This window comes from Orussus abietinus, unplaced genomic scaffold (genome assembly GCF_000612105.2).
Source record: "Orussus abietinus isolate OABI.00-Male unplaced genomic scaffold, Oabi_2.0 scaffold190, whole genome shotgun sequence".
Taxonomy (NCBI): domain Eukaryota; kingdom Metazoa; phylum Arthropoda; class Insecta; order Hymenoptera; family Orussidae; genus Orussus; species Orussus abietinus.
In genome coordinates this window covers 160,237-176,375 of record NW_019394345.1, presented here as the reverse complement: position 1 = coordinate 176,375, position 16,139 = coordinate 160,237, and positions in this window count along the sequence as shown.

Sequence of the window (16,139 nt, the reverse complement as noted above, 5' to 3'; positions counted from 1 at the left end):
ATCCAATCGAGTCTTTTGACTTCATTTTGCATGCATGAAAAACATTTGCCATAAAACATAATAAAATGTCATGGATCAAATGTTATTTGGAGATCATTGGAAACACGAAAAACCTTTTAGAATCGAGTGTGCACATTTCTCGATTGTTTTACTGGATGCAAATTGATACCCGAATGGAAATAATCAATATGGATGAATCTCTACGTTCTCTATTCTTTTGATCTTGTTTGTTGAGTTTGTTGATAGAAATTTCAGGATCACTTAGTTCACTANGCAGATGGCGCAGAGGTTCCCTGTTCAGTCAATTAGGGCCCCAGGAAGCACTTGTATAAAAGTTTGTTGATAGAAATTTCAGGATCACTTAATTCACTAAAAACATAACAGTTAATGTTTGTCATTAGAACCTCGAAGTCTTCGGAATGTTACAAGTGATTTGAAGCTTGAAAAATAAAAAAATATAACGATTAGTTCATTTTATACAAGTTAAACTTAAAAGTCACTAAATTTCTAGTCATTAGAGAAAAACAGAGAAAATGAAGACCGTTAACTTCTGGTATTGATTTTTCTGTTACGTAATTAAAACCAATTAATAACATGAGTTCACTGCATTTATAACAAGTACAATGTTAAATGTGATAAAGTTTAATATTACAATTTATCGGAACAATTTACATGAAATTCTATTCCTAGGGTCAGGAGTGAAAGAGAAGACCTCTAGAATGAAGCAAAGCTCAACTGAGTATGTATTTAAAAATTTCCGAGGTTTACCCGAGTTTGCACATACCCACAATCCCAGTAATACAAATTTGAACCTCAACCATACAAGAGCGGACATAAACGTATATTTGCGGTTCAAATGAGAGCAAATTCATAAAATTCCATCTGCCTTGAATTGTTACATTAAACTTCGAATCCCTTCGTGCGTTCATAAAACTTATATAAAGTAAACATTTTCAACATAAATAGATAGTAATATATTATTTTCATACTTTATTATCTTTCTCTTATTTTTCATTTTAAATATTTCACCATACTCTGTATATTTTAAATTGTGCAGTGCTGCAATTACTTTCTTTGGATACATATAAACGGTTGAATAAATATAAAATATTTAATTGAATAAATTAAAATATTTCTCGCAGTGCTGTAATTACTTTCTTTTGATACATATAAACGTCTCAGATATGTACCAGGTTACTGCTTAAGCGCTTCTTGACCCAAATTTATAAAGTTCACTCGTTGGTTTCCAAATGCCTAAGAAGTGTCTTGCACTTTTTAGAACCCTAGTCCCGACGGAATCGTGCATTACTTTGCAAACTTCCTTGCATTTATTCCAATATATTCAAATTTCTCTTCTTTACAGTCCCCTTTGCATTTTTTTAGAAATATATATGTATACTTCGAGGTACGCAATTTCAGCATAATTTCCATATTTTTTTCGGCAATAGTTCATGCAAAAATTGTTCTGCCCAAGCTCTTCGAGTGCACCTTTAAACTGCTCTTTGTAAGAAAGTGCAATGGAAATGAAATTACCGACAACGGAACTCACGAGAGATGCTTTCAGCGGTATCAACAAAGGGCAGGGAAAAAAGACAATGTTCAGAGTGGCGACTCTATTGATATACTTGCTTAAGCGGAAATATTGGGAAATTAAAAAAGAGTGCGCACTTTCTCCATCTGCTCGCCCTGGAAATTGACTTATCCGAGGGAAAAGCAGCCCGAGGGGAGACCCGTGAGATTTCCGATTTCTTCCGTCCCCTGTGATTAAAATTTACATTTTTAGTGGAACTCGCAATCTTCGCGGAACTTTCCTCAAAATCAATTTATAAATAAACTTTAACTATTTCAAATGGATATCGTCCATTTGGGATTCCCCCGTTAAACTTTTCCTTCCAAAAATGGAATTATACTTCGGAACTCTGCGCTTGCAACTCGAATAAAGGCCACAACCTTGTGAAACAATTATAACCGACAGAGACCAAATTAATGACGGCAGTAATCATCCGCAAAAAAAATGTGATCTCAAATAATCACTCCGAGTTTTCCTAGATTTTGACTTCTTTCACTCCATTGAAAAGCGATTTATTTGTGTCGCAAGCGCAGAGTTCCGAAGTTTAATTCCATTTTTGGAAAGAAAAGTTTAACGGGTGAATCCCAAATATACGATATCTATTTGAAATAGTTAAAATTTAATTCAAGGTTCAATTCAAGAAACTTTCCTCAAGATCAATTTATAAATAAACTTTAACTATTTCAAATGGATATCGTCCATTTGGGATTCCCCCGTTAAACTTTTCCTTCCAAAAATGGAATTAAACTTCGGAACTCTGCGCTTGCGACTCAAATAAAGGTCACAATCTTGTGTAACAATTATAACCGAGAGAGACAAAATTAATTACGACAGTAATCATCCGCAAAAAAAATGTGATCTCAAATAATCACTCCAATCGAGTTTTCCTAGATTTTGACCTCTCACTCCATTGAAAAGCAATTTGCATATCGATCGAAGCTTCTCTTTCAAACGGATAACTGCGGTCCAACCCCATTTTGGAAATACATTTCGTTCAATACTTTCACGGAAAACCCGGAAAAGTTTGCCGCACATTCAAGAGGGTCATTGTCCTAACGAAAAGTCGAAGCTCGGAAAGGAAAGCCCCACGGAAGTTCCAATTCCTTCTCTCGCCGGGGGTGCGTTTGCATTTGCATTTCGCTCAGAGCGGGGAAAGTCTGTCTCCGCGAAATCCGTGAAATCCACGGAATCTAAGAAATCCAAGAAACTCAAGAAATCCACTGAACCTCCGCGTCCAGAAGCTCAAACGTTCCGAGGTCGGGATCAAGACGTCTTTTCCGCATAAATTCTATGAATGGAATAATTCACTTTTCGGCAAAATTCCGCGGCCACGTAGTGTTTCCAGCACGTGCCAATAAGTCTAAAAAAATCTAAGAATAAGAAAAAATGAAGACGCGGATAAACGTGTGCTTTAAGGTGAAGTGAAATTCCCTTCAAATCAGTCGATTCGAATACAACACTTTTATTTAAGGGTATTAGACCAAACTGTCCGAAACTTGGACACATCACTCCTGATCATCTAAGACTTATCCAGACACATACAAAATTTGGATTTTTGGAACAAATTTTTTAACTTAGCACAGACCAAAATTAAAATGGCGTCGAGCTCTCATATTTCGATCAATATACAATTATCGAAAGCTCGGATATGTGAAACGAAAGGGTCAGGACAATTTTACGGCAATTTAGAACACTCTGGTAATCCATAAACTCGCATTTGAACGGGATAAAGGCAAAAAAAGTGTTGTATGCACTTCCATGTTAAAACGATGGGAATACGAGGTCTCGGAGTGAAAACTTAATTGACTTGGAAATCGCAGATGGCGCAGAGGTTCCCTGTTCAGTCAATTAGGGCCCCAGAAAGCATGAATCCAGAAGATTTCAGGAGTTTTACTTCGATTTCTTGATATTTATTGTACAAAAACGACAGGTGGAGTATGCCATTTGGTACAATATCCAATATAATTCGATACAGCTGTCAATATAAAAACGAACGGCGGCAACGTAGGCATTTAGAGACATCTTCTTTATCGACGTCGATCAAGTTCCTCGACGTGTTTCACTTCACCTAAAAGTTTGGACCCCACCGACACACGAGTGTTTCAGCCATGCCCTCGAAAATTCAGGAATGATCCAATGAGACATTATTTTTACCTTCAATCATTAACATTAAAACAACTATACCGTCCGATTTCGCTAAATCTTCTTCCCGGGTAGACACAAGTAAAGCGAGAATTCTGTGATACGAAAATTATCAGAACGACGAAGCTCTTCTCATTTCATAATTCGAGACCCATTGTCCTTATTCTCAGGCAATATGAGGCGGCTGAAAATAGACAATTTCAGTTAATAAATAACAAAAACGACCGCGAAATAGATTTTCAACACAACGGACTGATCGTCAACCAGAATGATGACTGTCGATCACACCTCCGAATACGTTCTTAAAAAACACGTCCTCGGTCCCGGAAGCGTCGCAAGCTCGAGGACCTCGATTCGTATCTTACGGAAGAAAAAGGACCACTTCCGGGAAAAACGCCTGGAGCCGCCGTAGCCATTTCCATTTTGACTCGGACAAGTAGAAATCGATGGTCCGTTTCCGGGAGATCTATACGCTCGTATCGAGAAGCAAAGACAAATGGCTGAAAGTTCGAGCCTTTTTTACAAACTGACGGATAGAAAGTTCGGATTGCATCGAAACCCCTAGTTTCAGTGGTGCTCTGAAAAGTTAAACGACCGACGGGATATTATTTTCATCCCGTTCCCCTGACGAATGAAAACGACTATAAGGTATAATTACCCGAAACCTTCCTGGACAATTATACGCGAGGGTGAAAGGAAAATATTGCTTTTGAGAAAGTATTAGGACAATGATTCACCCCCATGAATGGTACAGCGACCCTTGTTTCTATCCCCAGGCAAAACAGAATGGACCGGAAGTTGACATTTTGGTTAATAACCGGCAAAACGTCCATGAGACGTGCTTTCAACACAAAGGATCGAACGTTGTTTCTATCCCCAGGCGAAACAGAATGGACCGGAAATAGACATTTTGGTTAATAACCGGCAAAACGTCCATGAGACGTGCTTTCAACACAAAGGATCGAACGTTGTTTCTATCCCCAGGCAAAACAGAATGGACCGGAAATAGACATTTTGGTTAATAACCGGCAAAACGTCCATGAGACGTGCTTTCAACATAAAGGATCGAACGTGCATCAAAGATGTCACTCGCGTCTATCGAAGCATACCCTTGTGTTCTTAGATGATCAGGAGTGATGTGTCAAAGTTTCGGATAGTTTGGTCTAATACCCTTAAAAAAAAGTGCTTTATTCGAATCGACTGATTTGAAGAGGGTTTTACTTCACCTTAAGGTCTGATAGGACAAGAGGGTTTGTAATCGGACGCCGTTCAGGAAGTGACGCGAAAATGGCGTACCCTAATAAATACTTGGGTTTCCCGTGGGAGTGCCTCAGGACCCTTCTACGTCGTTTTCGTTTTGACCCGACGATGGGGTAAGGCGACTAAGGAGCCCAACTTCATGCAAATCCTATATAAGAGATGTTGCTCTTGAATACGTATTAAGGAGAAAGCGAGAGTTCGGGTACTAGACTGACCATCGAGGGAGGACCTTAATAAATAACTAAAACCCCTAGCCTCTTATTCGAAAATCTTTTACGACTTTTATGCATCGTTTTCGGTTCATCGATACAGAAGGGTAAATATAAAACATCATTTTATGCGACCTATTCATATTCTTTTACGCATACCTGCCTATATATCCGCAGACAAAAGAATTCACAGCCGTAACGAGACATTTTACTGGCAGCAACAAACGTGAACACTTGCAAATCGGCCGACAAAATTATTGTCCAGAAACATTTTCGTTATACCGACGACGAAAAGTCGATTACTTCCCGGGGTAACAGAAATTCTATTCATAGTTGCAATGTTGTTTTTTTAGCAACAACAAATTGTATATCGCTCATTTGTTTGAGGACGAACGATAATATTTTTTTGGCTGTTGCAACAAATTCATTTGCTAATTTAACAAGCACTTTTTATAACGAAACCTCTCCAATGGCTGCATCTATGATTCGATAGAATTGCAAACATTTCTATTGTTGGTGCGGTTATTCCTGCAGTAAGAGCAAAAGATTGGCAATGCCGTCCTTTGCTAAAAGTGTAAATGTTTATTTTTCCGTGTATGTACGAAAAGATCGATAGTTTTCCTGATTGGCAGCCCAGTAATTAAGAAACTCAGGAAAGTTTCTCGCCAAATTAATATAGATACCCCCCAACTTCAGGAACTCCACTGGTCGTTTTTGCTCTTGATCAAATATTCCTAAAATAACGAAAAGTTTTTCCCACGAGGATCGACCGTCAAGAATCTTATAGGAAATAATTAAGATCCTTCATCCTTCTTCCTAAAAATCGCCGCTGTAGCTTTGAAAATACCACTTCTGTACGTTATTTCTATCTTACCCCGTTAAGAGATTAAGAGTGGGGCTTGGTATAACGGGGAGAATAAATCGATTTTCTTTCTTTAATATAAATCGATACTGACACCTATGAAAGATATATTTCCACACTTTTAAACCGAAGTTCAATATATTAAGAATGCTATAAAAAATTCCGTGCTTGCACGTCATGCATTTAAATCGGAGAGCATATCCTTGCGACACACCATTTATTCCCGATTCCACCAACCTCGGTCAAAAAACTAATCCTCGGTTACGAGTTGTACGTTCCTCCACATTTTAACAGCGGGTTAATTTCCATTAACCGCCGATTACATTAACCAGCCGAATTCAATCGTTTTTCAGTTAATCGAACTTCGACCTAAAACTGCACAAACGTAAAGAAAACATGGATTATGTATAACTTTAATGATCGGCAGAAATGAAAGGATCTCATTTCGCAAACCCATTATGCAAAAATTTCTAAATCCATTTATTCAAGAGAAAAGGAAAATAATCACGACCATTTGCGCTGCAGTTGATAGGATACTTTCTTTCAAATATTTAAGCATTATTGTTTTACTTCCAATATTTGAGCAATATTGTTTTTCTTTCCAATACCTAAGCAATATTGCTTTCCTTTCAATATTTAAGCAATATTGTTTCTCTTCCAATATGTAAGCAATGTTGCTTTCCTTCCAATATTCAAGCAATATTCTTTTTCTTCCAATATGTAAACAATATTGTTTTACTTTCAATATTTAAGCAATATTGCTTTCCTTTCAATATTTAAGCATTATATTTTTTCTTCCAATATCTAAACAATATTGTTTTTCTTCCAATATTTGAGCAATATTGTTTTCCTTTCAATATTTGAGCAGTATTGCTTTCCTTTCAATATTTGAGCAATATTGTTTTTCTATTTGGGGTAGCTCACCCCAATAAATAGTTGGAAATTTCCCTTCCCTGCTTCCGGGCGAAATCAGAAGGGAAGACTTTACATCGGGTCCTAAAGAAGTTAAAGAGGCGGATCTATTGATCGGGGGTTAAATACCGACCGCGTGCAATGCCGAGCCCCGTTTCCGTCATAAAACGGAAGACAAGAGAGAGAGAAAGAGAGAGAGATGCGCCTCTCGGAAGGAACGATCGGCCGGCAAAAGTGGATGGAGGCAGTCGGCTCGATGATCGAAAACAATCATCCCCTTCCTCGCCGGGGAGGAAAGCTCTCGTCTAAAGGAACCGACTTCGCAGGGGTGCTTTTGAGTTCGCCCGTTCGCTCGGTGGGGTGGAGGGGGAGGGCAAGGGCGAGGCGTGCACCCTGCACGCAAAAACCGAGATTAATGGACGTCGTACATGGGCATAAGCGTGAAATGCAGTTTATGCCGCAAAAAGAAGAATGGCCCGCTGTATTTTAGCGTTAATGGGGATTTTACCGCGAAACAAAAATCCACCCCCGTTCTACCTTTTTCTTCCCGGGTCTTTAACGGGGAAATCATCTTTTACCGGATATTATGAGCGCGGTACGTAATTTCGCAGGTGTTTCAATTTCGGCCATTAGAGATGACATTTTCAGTTTTCACTTCAAAACTCTTCACTTCGAAAGTTTTCACTTCGAAAGTTTTCACATCGAAAGTTTTCCCTTCGAGTTTTCCCTTCGAAAGTTTTCACTTCGAAAATTTTCAGTTCGAAAGTTTTCACTTCGAATGTTTTCACTTCGAAAGTTTTCACTTCAAAAGTTTTCACTTCAAAAGTTCTCACTTCAAAAGTTTTCACTTCAAAAATTTTCATTTGAAAAGTTTTTACTTCAAAAGTTTTCACTTCAGAATGAGAAATTATGTTTTTCAAAACGCGGATCGGCTGCGTCTCGTCTCTCATCGTCCTCGGGAACGGGATGGGAACGCCTGTAAGTATCTACGCGTCTCCGGTTCATCTCGACGAGCGGCTGAGTGAAATCGTCAACGACGAGCGATAAGTATTCCCGCGGATCGATTTATCACGATCAACCTGAATGCACGCAATTGCGCGCACATTCCGGAGGATATGAAAATTTCATAAGGCTCGGAAAAGGTGAATCATAGGAAGCCCTGGGGGAAATGAACCGAGAGGGAGGCGTGCACCCCCCGGCGTCGCTTCGGCTCCATATTTTTTCGTCTCCTCGTCGACTCGATACGCCGACTAAAAAAAGGAGTTGCCTCTTCGGCCACGGTTGATATAATCCGTCACTGTCGCTGGCATATCGAATTAAAATCCTTCGTTCGGCCTGTCCTTCCTGGGCCGAAGCTTTTTCGTCAGTTGCAGACGACGTCAAAATCACCTTCACCGGCCAGGCCTCGTTTTTGACATTCTTCACGTTTTCGATGCCGGGACAATTCCTAACACCGAAATTGCTTCGCAAATTTAGGAATTTTTTTTTTTAACGGTGAGATTGGGTCGCGAGTTAGGAAGAAACGCAAATGGAATTGACATGGATCACTTGGATTATTTTTTTGGTCCGCAAGAAAATTCCACTTTGTGTTATCTGAATCAATGGTTGTGCTGACGATTGCTGCGATGATATGTCCGAAATCGATTTGCAAGTTATGACTGTTGGACGATAATTAAATATTATTGGAAGCGAATACATTTGTCTTTTTATCGAGATCTGCAGCTGGAACGTAAAATAGAATAATCGATTTTTTTGCAAATTGCAATTAATACCGCGATTATGCAATTGTTTCTCTGGGTGCACGCCTTACCTAACAAGGAAGATATCCCAGGTCGATCTCTCCGATTTGATTTCTTTTATAATATGTTATAGTAGACTAAAAAGTAAGCGACACGTATTTTTTTTTATCTGCCATTAAACACTTTAAGGGGGTGAAACCACCATCCAAAGTAAGGCCTGTGAGGGGTAGCTCACCCCTTAACTTTTTTTTTTCATTGAGAAAATTATATTTTTCATTTCTCGTTATGAGAAAGCTTTTCCAGATGTCGAACGACGCCGAGATCGTAATTTTTCAAGGCAGAACAATTGACAGCTGTTCGATTTCGGATCGCTTCCGATGGCTGCTAACTAGACCAATTGCGCTATCATTTGCCGAACTGATATCAATTAGCGCGACCGTCCATTCCACGTGGACGACATTATGCGTCCTGTAGGGCGAATTTATTGTTGTCGCAATCTGGGGTCGACGTCGTAATCACGTCGTCGAATTAAAATGTCCCTCCCGCGTCTCTCTTCCTCCCAAAGGACAATTTCCGCAACGCTTGTTCATCAGCTGCGAGTGCCGGCCGAGTTGCTTTTTGTTATCAGTCCACCGTATTTCACGGAAAACACTCGCGATCCTGATCTGGAACGAGTCAATTGTTATTCGTATCTGGGATGCGTTTTACACGCATGACCGAATTGAAAATAATAATCCATCCTCGAACAAAAAGTGACTACCCAGTGCTAGGGAAATGGCACTTTCTGGGCGGCCTTTCATTTAGACGGACGAAGGAATGTGCAATTTCAGTTTCAATTATTTCCCAGGTCTATGCTACGAAGTTACGGGCGAATATAAACATATGTACGTGTATAATCAAGGGCATGTGCGAACGAGCACATGCGGAAAAATGGCGCCGGCTTGCTGCATAGTGCGAGAGGAAAACATTAATGACACTTTTTTTATAGGTCAGGTACTTTTTCATGTACATGCGCGTAAGGTGCAATTACACGTGGAAAAATGATTCACTGCGAGAGGTCTCCGAAGTGTGGGGAAGCTTTAAAGGGGGTTAGTAGATTGTGAAATTCGTTCTAATCAATGTGAGTCTTATAGAGAATAAGAAGATGGAGAAAATAGTTACTTATGGAGCTGTATTATTTTATTGGCGAAGTATTTAAAATCGAAAATGTTTCAAAGCGTTTCAAAATGGAATAATAGAATGGCGCCCGCTAATTTCATTGTGTGACAAAAGCGAGAGGGAAACCTTAATGACACTTTTCTTATAGAAGGTACCTTTTTAGGTATATGCACGTAAGGTGCAATTATACGAGAAAAAATAATGATTCAATGCGAGAGGTCTCCGAAATATAGAGAAGCTTTAAAGGGGGTTAGTAGATTGTGAAATTCGTTCTAATCAATGTGAGTCTTATAGAGAATAAGAAGATGGAGGAAATAGTTGCTTATGGAGCTGTATTATTTTATTGGCGAAGTATTTAAAATCGAAAATATTTCAAAGCGTTTCAAATTGGAATAATAGAATGGCGCCCGCTAATTTCATTGTGTGACAAAAGCGAGAGGGAAACCTTAATGACACTTTTCTTATAGAAAGTACCTTTTTAGGTATATGCACGTAAGGTGCAATTATACGAGAAAAAATAATGATTCAATGCGAGAGGGTCCGAAGTATGGGAAAGCTTTAAAGGGGATTAGTAGATTGAAATTCGTTCTAATCAACGTGAGTTTTGAGTGCAAAAAGCAATGAAAGGGTGATTTCTATTGGCCTTTTATTCCTGGCATCTGAATTCCTCTTTCATTGATAATCCGTACCTTCGGTTTTAAAATAATATTTTCTGCTTTCTAAAATCACCTTAACATTTTGTATTAAACTTGCCATTCTCTTAGGATTATGTACAGGGTGATAAAAAATAAAAAATGTCCAGCTTGCACAAGTCTACCATTTTTTAACATTTTAAAACATTGTTATCTCATATTCTCCTTAAGTCAATTCTTCAAACATGATATAAAACAATTCTGTAAGCAAATGTTCCCTGTACCTTTCCACTCTCTTTTAAATTCTCTTTAATTAAAATGCATTTCATGACCCATTAACCCCTTCAACGGAGATTCATCCTGCAGCATGCAGTTCTCGTCAGTAACCAGGATCCCAAAATGCAGCGAAGGGATGAAACCGAAAGTTGCACCTAATTGGCTACACTTTATTCTTTGGATCTTAAAATATCTCATCATCTACAGAGAAATAACGTCAACATTTCTCTTCCAACCTTCCATGAATAATATTTAGGTAAATGAAAATATAACTATATTTATACATTACTGAAAAGACGTATTCAAGTTGCACGGTGTCCCTGGTACCATTTAGCGACATGTCACATCTTTTCATATCCACCGCCATTTTTCACCTGAAAAGGTCCTCAAGATTTATAATGTTTTTACGCATTTTACGAAATTACCGAGTTTTTCCTACTAACGAAGAAGAAGCAAGAGTGACCAAGGCAAACATTTCCAAACAATTTCCTTAATTAATTGTACTCTTCGACAAAATTAGACCCACAATCGACGTAATTTCTGTTCGCAAGTCCGCTGTATATAGTGCCGCGCACTATATGGCCTCGTTGAACACCTCGTTACAACTTCCCCCGACTTAAACGAAATTAAGCGCGTTTTTTACGGGAGTCCGGGTGCCCGGGTCGTGCGGCGCATTTAAATATCGCCAACTTTTTTTTTTTTTAACAGTTTTACAGTTCACGGTTTACGATTTCCAGGAAACCCTTAGGAAGACACGCGGGGAAATAATTGTTTAGAAAGAAAAGTCAAATCTAATTTTTCCTTTTACAATTAACTGTGCTTTTACGAGATGTCACATATTAGCACTGCAGATGCACTTAAGGTGATATGAAAGAATCAGCCTATATACCATATACATGTGCATATATATACATATATACATATATATTGTGACGATGCACCCTGTGGGCGATCGCCCCAGGGCTCCAAATGTTAAACCTTAATCCTGAAAACCTTTAAAATCCTTTCCGCAGGCAGTGGTATTATATTTTATTGTATCATTTCATCCAGGTCTTATTTCAGCATGCTCGACGCTTAAGGTGAAGTGAAACCCCCTTCAAATCAGTCGATTCGAATACAACACTTTTTTTTAAAGGTATTAGACCGAACTGTCCGAAACTTTGACACATCACTCCTGATCATCTAAGAATTGTCCTGACACATTGAAAATTTGGATTTTTTAACAAAATTTTTTCCGCTGTCTAATCGGCCAGGATTCTGCGTGATCGGCCTCTTTCGTTTCACTCGGCCTAGTCTCGTGTGAGCGGCCTAATTGTATTTCGCGGCCAAAGTCTCCTGTGAGTGGCCTAATTGTATTTTCGCGGCCAAAGTCTCGTGTGAGCGGCCCTTTTGTACTAAAATATCGCATTGCTGCCTCTCTTCTCGGTCGGACCAGGAAGCCGTGTCGAACCGAACTCGAGGATGTTGTCTTAAGCGGTCGACACGTTAATTCCCATTTTCGCGAAGCATTCAAAATTTGGATTTTTTACCAAATTTTTTCCGCTGTCTAATCGACCAGGATTCTGCGTGATCGGCCTCTTTCGTTTCACTCGGCCTAGTCTCGTGTGAGCGGCCATTTTCCGAATTTGTCGGCCTAGTCTCGTGTAAGCGGCCTAATTGTATTTCGCGGCCAAAGTCTCCTGTGAGTGGCCTAATTGTATTTTCGCGGCCAAAGTCTCGTGTGAGCGGCCCTTTTGTACTAAAATATCGCATTGCTGCCTCTCTTCTCGGTCGGACCAGGAAGCCGTGTCGAACCGAACTCGAGGATGTTGTCTTAAGCGGTCGACACGTTAATTCCCATTTTCGCGAAGTGCGAACTTCGTTTCATGTACTTTAGTTCATTTTCGTGAAGTGCGAAAATGGTTCACGTGAAATTCCGTTTTACGTGACGTTTTACGAACGATTACAAAAAAATGCCGGCTTGTCCAGGGGCTAACACGTGTTTCTAGAGCATAAATTTAATTGCAGCTGAACATCACAGATGGCGACGTTGGTCCTAAACAGTCGTTAGAATAATGAATTCCCGGGATTTCGACAGTTTTTCATCGATCTCTTCATCGTTACTTTACTGAAATGGCACATGAAACGCTTCATTTCGTATAATTCTCAACATGGAGTGTAAAAGATTTCAACATAAATATAAATATCGGTAACGTGACGCACCAGCTTATATCACCACTTGAGTATTCAAAATGACTATCATCAACAAAGGTTTAGATGAATTTCAATTTATCGACCTAGATTCAATTTCTGAGCGCATTTCATATCATCTTAAACGTTATCAATTTTCGTATTTCATATCAATTTTGGAGTAAACCGTCTGCCGTCTCCGAAAGTTCTCGGCGAGGAGTAACGAAAGGAGGCATCGAAGCGAGAAAATCAAATTCATCGATTTTTTTTCCGTACTAGGTGTGGACTAGAATCGAAGTCGAGCTTTTACGACGGTGGTGCAGTTTTTAGACCTGTAAATGAGAGGCCTTCCAGCACTTTGAAAGCATGCAAACCGTAATGGCGGCGGTGCCCTGTAACCACGTGGCATTAGTTTTCCGAAACGGGCAAGGCCTGTAACGTTGATACATAAAGACGCCATTAAGATAACGTCAGGTTCATTACGACTTGGTTCTCGGTAACGTGGGCTGCCTTCGTAAACTCTGAGCTTTAGGGGTGGCTGACAGCACAGGTGTAACCCCTTAACTCAGGAAACGAATTTAGAAACGATCTCCTTTTATGAGGCTTTTTACTGTGGTAATCACTGGTCGCTTAAATTGGTGTCTCAATTTAAGAATTTTACATCCATGCATATTTCATGAGTAATAACGGAGGAGTCGCTAATTTTGCGGTGCGTGCCCTCGGTACGTAAACTGTATGCTTTAATCACTGCCCTGATACCAGAAATAAATGTCAAGCCAATATTTGTCTCCTACGAGGATTATTAATCATTTTATCAATCAGCGATAATGCCTTTTCAAGTTGTTATTTTATGGCGCGTGCTCTCGGAAAGATTGCACCTCGGAAGCAACTGGCAACCGAGGTGTATCCACCAACTCAGAAAATCAACATAAAAACCAACTCTTCTCTACGAAGTTTCACCAATTTAATCAGTGAGATCACCTTAATCAATTTTCCATGCACATATTTCATTCATAATTGGAAAATAGTTGACACTTTACATTATGTACACCGTAAAACTCGTATATTAGAGCGGCTGACGTCAGACATGCACCTTCCTACCTCAAGAAACGAATGTAAAACATCACCAGCGTTTTTACCAGTATAATAAATTTCATAAATCGTCCTCTTAATTTTTAAGCAGTTATCAACATTTTTTCGTTCTTATAAATTTCACGGGTAATCGCGAAAATGACGCTCGTTTCTCGGTGCATGCTCTTCAGTCATAAACACCATGGTTTATGAATAGCTAGTCAGCCTAGGTGCAGCTCCCGGCTCAAGATATGAGTTAATAAGCAATCTTTTTCCCCAAAGGTTTTTACCAGATTAGTCAGTCGCTAAATTCGGTATCTCAATTCAAGATTTTTTCTCCCGTCCATATTCCACGGATAATCACTGGGGCGTAAGTAGAAATCCTTAGCACAATTTCTTTTTTTTTTTACTGTCCTAGTTGAGATCTATGTAACAAATTTAGGCTCCTTCTCGCGCACCTAAGGATCCGTGCAGTTGACGAAGGGGCAATAAACCCGAGCAAGGATATTCTCAAAGGGTCTCTTTTCAAGGGTTTTCTTCAAAAGTACGGGGCAACTTCTGACGACCATGTTTTTTAACCCTTTGCCGTACTTTAACAAGCTTGACTCGTGATACAAATTTTGGCCCAAACATTACCATCACGAGTCAGACTCGTAATCTCAATTTCGGATAAAAAAATTGTTCTGTGCTGCAAGCAACTTTCCTTGCCATTTCGACCGACTTGGAAAATTTTCACGAATCACTTGGGTTGGAATTTTACCGAGTTAATTAGTACGGCAAGGAGTTAACTCTCTAGAGTGTCCATCTCTAACGACCAGACGTCGCTCAAGGGTTTTTCAGGGCTGTTTCAAATACCGGTATACCTGTAATTACCGTAAACTACGAAAATTGCTGTAATCGGTATCCGTATTCAAAAGTTTTCCATTTTTATATAGTCGATAGATAAGTAACCACGAAACGGTCGCAAATTCCGAGGTGCATGTTAGACCGTAAACTCTGCACTTTACAATCAGTTGACAGCACGGGTGCAACCCTTGCTTCAGGGAACGACATTAACCCTTTGCACTCAAGAGGTGCCTCTCAGACACCGCTGGCAACTGGAATGGCACAGTCCTCAAATGCAAAGGATTAACACTAACTCTCAGGTGCCGATTCAATTATCTTCCGGTACATATTCTACGGATAATAACGAAAAAATCGTTAATTCCTAGGTGCACGTTCTTAACTCGTTCGCTACCACGATCATAGGTAGAACAACAGGATGTGTCACACATACGGATGTGACGACTGGCAGCTATCGAGTTAAATAATAAACCACACATTAGTGGTGGTGATCGACAGACTAAGTGCAACCCCGACTCAAGAAACCAATTTAACATTAATCTTCATTCTCTCGAACTGGTATCAATTTCATCGGCATCCCCATTAAATAATTGTCCAACCTTACATAGTTTACGGAAAATCACGAAACGGCCGCAAATTCCGAGGTGCATGTTCACATTCCGTAAACTCAGCACTTTAAGAGCAGCCGACAGCACTTATCAGGGTGCAGCCCTTATCTCAGGAACCGAATTCAACGCCAATCTTCATTCCTTATTCTTTTCTTCCCGAAGGACGATGTTTACTTGATCAACCTCAGAAATCAGTGTTCAGTTTCACGGAGTGGAACGAAAATAGAGTATTGACTTTCTCCATCCGTAGGTGTTTTACAGATAATCGCGGAAGGGTTTCTAATTCCGGCGTACACGCTCTTAGAACCCATACTCTGAGCATTCGAGCCAGCTTCGTTGTACTTACACGTCCGAGCATATCGAACTGTCCACGCATATGCACCCGGAGCCGTACGAGAGCTAAATTACCCCACGAATGCGGAACAAACAGGGTAATTGCCGTCAATTAGCAAAATGTTGATCCTAGATCCAGGGATTCCGCGATTACGGACTTGATCGAACTGGCGCGCATTTAATCTCGCGACTAATTATTATACAAAGAAGTAGTATCCGATTCTAACATTTCGACGCATCAAATTGAACATATTTGCTGCATCTTAAAAATCAAATAGGGGAGACTAGGGCTATTTGTTACAAGGATGCTGCAGCAAGTTTAGGAAAGCTTTCGCTATGTGCAGCGCCTCCACTT